This window comes from Diuraphis noxia, unplaced genomic scaffold, assembly GCF_037042655.1.
Source record: "Diuraphis noxia isolate RWA-SAM2 unplaced genomic scaffold, SU_Dnox_SAM2 contig0003, whole genome shotgun sequence".
NCBI classification, from domain to species: domain Eukaryota; kingdom Metazoa; phylum Arthropoda; class Insecta; order Hemiptera; family Aphididae; genus Diuraphis; species Diuraphis noxia.
In genome coordinates, this window is record NW_028301713.1 from 71,652,633 (window position 1) to 71,661,587 (window position 8,955).

Consider the following 8,955-nt stretch of genomic DNA (forward strand, 5'->3'; position numbering starts at 1 on the left):
CAAAACATTTTTCCTATAATGACGCTTCAAATTTTCTCTATAGCTATTTGAAGCAAAATTTGTGGAAAACTTGGTGTTAAATTTTATAACCTTAGATATAAATACAAACAATATTATGAATTTTGAACTACAATATAATTTGCAAATATTCATGGTTTTGACGAATTTTTGTCAATATTTGAAATTCAAATGCTAATAAAAATTTAATTTGAATTTCCTGTGGACATTTTTTTTGTGATAAAGATTGAAAAATTTGTAAGAAATCTTGTATTAAATTTTCAAATCTTAGATTTAAAAAGAAAATTTTTTGAATTTCTAACTTATAATAATTTGCGAATTTACGTGATTTTTACGTATGTTGTCAAAATTTAAATTTAAATGCTTGTAAAAAAAAATGTGACTATACATTTCTTGTATTTTTCAACTGCTATTGTAAAAATATTTTAGGAGCCTTGAATTAAATTTTCAAATCTTAGGTATAAAAGGAAAATTTTTTATGAATTTCTAGAATAAAATAATTTACGAATTTTCGTGATTTTTACGTATGTTGTCAAAATTAAAATTTGAATGCATGTAAAAAAAAATGTGGTTATGTATTTCTTTTATTTTTCAACTGCTATTGCAAAACTATATTATGAGCCTTGTATAAAATTCTCAAATCTTAGAATTAAAAAGAAAAACTTTTATGAATTTCGATCTAAGATGATTTGAACATTGCCGTAATTTTTATGTATTTAGTCAAAATTTGAACTATAAATGCTTATAAAAAAAATGTGTGACTATATATTTCTTTTATTTTTCAAATGCTATTGTAAAACTATTTAAGGAGCCTTTGCCTTGTATTAAATTTTCAAATCTTAGGTATAAAAGGAAAATTGTTTATGAATTTTTAGGATGAAATAATTTACGAATTTTTGTGATTTTTACGTATGTTGTCAAAATTAAAATTTGTATACAAGTAAAAAAAAATTGTGGCTATACATTTATTTTATTTTTCAACTGCTATTGTAAAAATATATTATAAGCCTTGTATTAAATTCTCAAATCTTAGAATTAAAAAGAAAAACTTTTATGAATTTCGATCTAAGATAATTTGAAAATTGCCGTAATTTTTACGTATTAAGTCAATATTTGAACTTCAAATGCTAATAAAAAAAAATCGTGCCTATGTATTTTTATAATTTTTTAATGACTATAAGAATAACTTATGAGGAACTTTGTATTAAATTTTCAAGTATTTTGATAGGGCCAAAAAATTTTTTTTCGACACTTCAAAAAAAAATTTTCAGACAAATTGAAAATTTCAGTCGTCTATAAATATCTCAAAAAAAGTCAAAATAATTTGAAAATTAAATCATGTAAATAAAACTCCAATCTAAATAACTGATAAAATTTTCAAGTATCTACGACTTATACTTTTTGAATAATAACAAATATTTAAAATCGTTTCAGGATAAATCGTTATCGTTACGCTATTTCGTAAAAATTCAAACGCACTTAAAATTTTTCCTATAATGATGTTTCGAGTTTTCTATATAGCTACTTGAAGGAAAACTTATGGAAAACTTAGTGTTGTATTTTTAATCCTTAGTTATTAACGCAAAAATTTTTATGATTTTTCAACTTCAAAATTACTTGCAAATTTTCGCGTTTTCGACAGATTTCGTAAAATTTTGAACTGTAAACGCTTTTTAAAAAAAATTGTGACTTACGATTTTTAATTTTTTTTAGCTACTATAAGAACAACTCATAAGGAACCTTGGATTAAATTTTCAAGTTTTTTTGGTCGTCCAAAATTTTTTTACCGACACTTCAAAAAAAAATTCTCAAAAAAATCGAAATTTTCAGTGGTCTATAAATAACTCAAAAAAAGTCGAAAATAAGTGAAAATTAAACTGTATATAGATATCACTAACATTAACATTTGGTGAAAATTTCAAGTATTTACAGTGATTAGTTTTTGAATTACAACCATATAAAAATATCGATTTGGTCGAAAACTGGTTTTGCGTAAAAATTCCCGTTTTTCTGTCATTTTTTTTTTTGTTTTTCTCGATTTTTTTGAAAACTGTTGGAAAATGTTTACTTTTGACCTTTATAATGCACCAAAGATCTTCACTTTTACATCGGAAACCACCCCCAAAGTTTGAAATCTAAGAATTATTTCGACTAGTTATGCTGTACACAGACATAAAAAAAAAAAAAACACACACATCATTGTAGAATCAATACATTCATCACTTCGTTCAGAATCTAAAATAATAATATTAATAATAAAAACATAAAAATGATGTACAAAATAATATGTTCTACTCACCAAGTACAAAATATATTTCTAAAATTCAGAAAATTGTCTAGTATTTAAAAAAAAATTAAAATAGTGTCCCAAATTGGTTTAAGTAAAAGATAAAATAGGTTTTTCGTAAGAAAAACATGATTTCCCTATATTATTGTCGAAATTCAGAACAACATGGGGCAAGTAAAAAAATAAATAAAAAACCTTAGAAACAATAATATTGTACGGTTCATACGCATCAGAAATCAATAAATCATTTAAAAAAAATATCCAATTGAAAATAAGGCTGATTAATTAAATTAATCTTAGTGATATACAATATAGAATTTTAAAATTGCCTCAAGTTCGGCCGTTTGACGGTAGTGTATCGATTTGACAATCATGCTGATTATGTGTCTTCATAATGTAGACACACTACGTACTTGTGCTAGTTTTGAATTTTTGTCTTGTGATGTCCCCATTTACGGTTGTTTATCTGTTATTGCAATACGAAAAATTGATTGTTATACATATAGATATTGCAACAATATAACTTTATAGGTAATTTTTGATTAAATCAAACATAACATTATTTTTATTAATAAACTACTATCATTATATTAACTGTTGAAATTTTATCAACTATTTGATAAAAAAAAACCACCAATATTTTGATCTCTGATTGTTCGCATACAACATCATAAATCCTGATTGGTATTTAAGTATTTTAATCCAAACTAAATAGATTATAAAGTTTGTTTCGATCCAAATTGGTAATAAATTATTAACTTATAGGTATTTAAGTAATTACTAATCCGGATATGGATTGATCGAAATTTGGTGCTCAACACTAATATATTAATCATAAACGGAGATTTCGACAATACTATACGATTCAATATTCCGGTGCGTGCGTGCTTTTGATTTACACGGATTATAATAACAAGTTCTAGATGATTTGTAGGTACGCATGCTGGATAAAACAGAAAATATATCTATTATGTGCGGTACAGAATCGTAGTCAGAATATTATAGAAATTGCCTTCATTCGCCCGCAGCAGTTAATAATTTGGGTTCACAAAACATGTACAACAAACAGTGAGGGAACAAAGTCAAACACTATTTTAGTTTTTGCAATTAATAATTATATGTATAGTATCTACAACAGCTCCGCTTCATCCCGTCTCCAGTCAACGGCATCTGTATGCGGGCAAACTGTATGCGGTCCTGTGTTAACCCCTACTATTTTTTATAGTCGGAAATCTCCTTACAACTGTAGCGATCCCACATACAGTAGGTGAATCGTTGTGAGGGACATGAAAGGAGATTGTCGAAATTTGTCAACAAGTTGCTTTTATTGATTAATTAATTAATTTTATTACACACACTGATAAATCTATTATAGACACTTGAAATAGTCCAACCGTTGAAGTCCGTTGTTGTTTAGAAAATACCAGGTTACTCGAATATTTCCAAGTCCCAATAAATTCATTCGATTGAAATATTTCTAAGTCCGAATTACAATTTCAAGAGATCGGCTGGCGTGAAGGTGTTCATACTGACGACCGTTCTGAGTTTGGTCCATTCGGTTTCTTCTATAGGTGTAGTACTGATTCTTTGCTTTTCCCCTCCTAACGTCCCACGCACACCTTGTGGTTATACCTTATTATAAATATAAGAGTGCGTAGTACTGATTACTATATAATTTGCACCAAAAACCTTACATGTAGTTTATTGTGTTTAACTTATAAGTTAATACTGATGTACCATTTACGGTAGAACGGTGTAAATGGAGTCCGTGACATAAACAGGAACAACTCTTTTTTGAACTCAAATATTTGATTCACGGTGTAAATTTGTTAATTATTTGTTACAGAACTCTTACTTCAGTGTTTAGAAAAATAACCGATTTTACTCGTTTATTATTCAAGTCCAAATTACTATTTTGGTCCAAATAATTAATTTAAAGAACCGACTGACGTGAAGGTGCTCAGGTGTACATAGTCAAATCACGTCGAAATAATCATCTTGTCAAAATGCTAACTACCCATGCTTGGATGCGAGTGTGCGTCCTGAGTGGCAGCATTTTCGATATAGTTTCATTCTCATCATGTGTATTATTACTATTTTATCATTATATAATTTCAAAGTATTCATTATTTAGAATATTATTTCATGGAATTCTATTTTATTAGAAGCGTATGCATAAGCGCAAATAGGGAGAGGGAGCTTAGGAGGTATTAGCACCGGCAATTTTTAAATTAGTACCCTCAAATAATGATCGTGTTTGTGGATCAATAACTTCTCCTAACAAAAAAAATGAGAGAATGTATAGCATAAGCACCCTAAGTTTTTTTATTGAAATTGCGCGCCTATGAGCGTGTGATGATACTTATCGTTCCCACGGTTTGTTCATGCACACTGCCTATCTGTGACCGTCATTTTCGTTCACATTTTTTATTTTATAATTTCAATTTATTTTCAAGAATCGTTTCTCTTTTATGATTATTGATTTTTTTCTTTTGCGTATGGCCCTATGTTCGGGTCGTTCGGGAATAGGCACAAAAGCCTAGTTCGGACGGCTGTTTGGCAGAAATTCTAGGGGACAACCGTAGGTTTCTACCATGCCCGGGTGGGGGTGGCGGCTTCTCTTTCCATACACCGTGACTGTCCGATGAGACTGAGATGCCGCACGTGACCTAGATTCAAACCGGCGACGGTGCGCGTTGCAGTCGACACCTTAGAACGGGCATAACACGTTTCCACCAAAAGTAAACCTTTCTCTTTTCCACCAATATCCGTTACCACCAAATGAGATCTACCTATAATTAAACCACGGTTAATTTAACAAAATAATTTTATACTACGCTTATATTAAAATCTATAATACAGTGATAAGTTTATTTAAAATACTAATGCTGGATTGAAAAAATTATATATTAGTGTATTTAGTTATGTATATATTGTATCTACTTATATATATATAATTGGTTGATATATTTTTTTTTCAATCGTAGAATATAGTAGTATACAATTTTTTTTTAATAACGTGGTAAATAATTTTATTTGGTGGAAACGGATATTGGTGAAAAAGGGAAAGATACACTTTTGGTGGAAACGGGCATCGCCCCTTAGAATGCTTGGCTACTCCGTCCCTCCCCTGCGATTATCAATTGTTAACCCTCATTGTAATGTAATTTCTTAGTATTATATTTATTACTTACCCCCCTGGAATATCGGCCCACTCAGCCACTCAGGTGATAACTGCATATATTAATTACATAAAAGACAGTTTATTACGCCAGTGGCCAGTAACAAATTGGTACTAAAAGTAAAAATTCCTTATACTTTTAAAAAGGATGCTGGGATGTTTGGACCATATCGTGTACCTACGTGGTTCATTGTCTATCTTAGTTTGGTCTAACATTTTCTAGCTTTGCAGGTCACAATTCCACGGACTCCGGCCCAAGACGATGGAACATGAACAATCACTTAGGCGATGAACTAAAGGAAACTAATCACCAGTGCCGTATAATTTGTCAAATTCTGTATTCGGACATAGGTATGTATATGACCCTTGCTCCACTTTTTCTAGATCCGGAGTCTTATAATTTGGCTAGCACCCTTTTTGTTTTTTGTGTGTGAATGTGAAATTTGTATTTATTTTTCTGGATATTAATGAAATTCATTAGTTAAAACTTATAATATAATTTACTGATAACATCATTATAATATTCATAGATTTAGTATTTAAACAATAAAACAGAATGGATCACAAGTCAACATATAAAAAAAAAATCATAAGCCATCAATACTTAATCTAGATGTGACATGAATGGATGATCATTAGAAGGTGAAACGATTAACCTAGCGATTAGCATAAATGGGTAAGACGATAAAGCTTCGAGAGGAATCTACACTCTGCAGTTGTGTTTGAGTGAAATTTGAACACAGTTAAATGATTGCTGATAGCAGTGGCGTAACTATGGGGTAGCGAGGGGTAGCGGTCGTGACCCCAAACATTTTTATGGGGTGGCAAGAGTATCATTTTGTTACCCCAAAATTATTTATATAATTTAGTAAAAAAAATCCGCGTCAGTGTGTATTTACTATTTATTTATCTTTAAATAGTTATCAAGAAAAAAATACGTTATTTGTGAATTTTCGGGGTACCACACGATTGCGTACGATGTTTCTTTTTGAAAACACGATTGCGTACGTTACACGATTGCGTACGATCTACTGTGCATCGTTGCTAAATTAATGTTTTTATTTTTGATCAGTAAAATTTAAATTTTGGAAAAATGACTCAAGTTATGGTACCACTTAAAAATCTCAATTTTCGATAAATACCTATGTTATAATAATATAGTACATTAAATAAAATAATTAAATGTTAAAATAATATAATAAAAAATAGTTATTCAATAATAATAAAAAAAAAAATTATGGAAGTAACCCCTGTTCTATAAGTTCAAAGCAAATGGCAACAGTGCTTCAAAGCTGCAGACAAAAATCGTACGCAATCGTGTTTTACCGGAATTTTCGTGTTATAAAACTGTATAATAATAGTATAATGATAAGTATAATATAATAATAATATATAAGTATAATGATTATTTTAAAATAATTTAGGAGGAAATTATGCGTATAAGTGGTACTCATCACTCATTATGCTTATTGGAGAAGGTGAAGTATTTAAAAGTGTTTGTTACCCCAAATATTTGCTGTTAGTTACGCCACTGGCTGATAGTATTTTTGGACTTAATTTTATATTGACCATTGTTTCAAATGTTTATATGGAAATATAATATTTGTAAGCTATGTACAAGGAAATCATTGATAACTTATCAAATTCAAATATAATACTATATTAATGTAGTATAAGAAAATTATTTACCTTTTTTACACTAATATTGGTATAGACTAGCAAAATACTATTTATTAAATAATCATTATGATAAGAGGGTTCACACGAATTACAATTTTAATTACTATAGAACCATAGCCATTACCTTGGGAATTTACCATAAAATAGGATAGATAATTTTCATAATTCCTGGAACACAACAATGAAATCATATACACATTAAAAAAAAGCGGGTAAGTCGTGTATGTCGCTCTGCTGTACAGTAGGTTACAAGTGGGTTACTGTAATGGATGGAATTAAATTTGAATCCAATGATATTATATCATTGTATACAAAAAACGATTCTGAGCGAAGACGGTTTATCTGTCTAGGATATATTATAGATTATTAAAAATTTTCAAATCTTAGATTTAAAAAGAAAATTTTTTATGAATTTCTAGTTTGAAATAATTTGCGAATTTTCGTGATTTTTACATATGTTGTCAAAATTCAAACTTTGAATGCTTGTAAAAAAAAAATTGTGACTACGCATTCCTTTTATTTTTCAATTTTTATTGTAAAAATATATTATGAGCCTTGTATTAAATTTTCAAATTATAGATATAAAAAGAAAATTTTTTATGAATTTCTAGCTTAAAATAATTTCTGTATTTTCGTGATTTTTACATAATATGTTGTCAAAAATCAAACTTTGAATGCTTAAAAAAAAAATTGTGACTATGTATTCCTTTTATTTTGCAACTGCTATTGTAAAAATATGTTAGGAGCCTTGTATTAAATTTTCAAATCTTAGAATTAAAAAGGAAAACTTTTATGAATTTCTATCTAAGATAATATTTTGAACATAGCCGTAATTTTTACGTATTTAGTCAAAATTTGAACTTTAAATGCTTATAAAAAAAAAACCGTGCCTACGAATTTTTAATATTTTTTAACTTCTATTGTTACAATGTGTTAGAAGCCTTGTATTAAATTTTCAAGCTTTTCTACCGAACAAATAAATTTTTATCGATATTTATAGAAAAAAAAACTAAAAAAGTTGAAAAATTAAAATGTCAGTAAACAGCTCAAAACAAGTCTAAATATTTTGAAAAGTTTATCAAATATATAAAACGCCTATATAAACATTCAGTCGAAATTTCAAGTATCTGCGGTAATTTGTTTTAGAGTTACACCAAAATAAGGAAATCGCTAAAAGTGAAAATCCAATGTTGTAAAAATTTAAATTTCAAATGCTCATAAAAATTTAATTTGAATTTCAAGTGGAATTTTTATTTGTGATAAAGATTGAAAAACTTGTAAGGAATCTTGTATTAAATTTTTAAATCTTAGATTTAAAAAGAAAATTTTTTATGAATTTCTAGCTTAAAATAATTTGTGAATTTTCGTGATTTTTACGTATTTTGTCAAAATTCAAACTTTGAATGCTTATAAAAAAAAATTGTGACTATGAATTTCTTTTATTTTTCAACTGCTATTGTAACAATATGTTAAGAGCCTTGTATTAAATTTTCAAGCTTTTCTGCATAACAAATAAATTTTTATCGATATTAATTTAAAAAAAACTAATAATGATCGAAAATTTCAAATGCCTATGAATAGTTTAACTTAAGTCGAAATTTTTTGAAAATTGCATGGTGGATAGAATATACTTATATAAACATTAGGTGAAAATTTCATGTATCTATGGTCATTTGTTTTAAAGTTACATCAAAAACCAAAATCGATTTTGTCGAAAAATGAGTGTGCGTAAAATTTCCCGTTTTTCCCTTAATTTTTAGTTTGTTTTTCTCAATTATTTAGAAAAGTA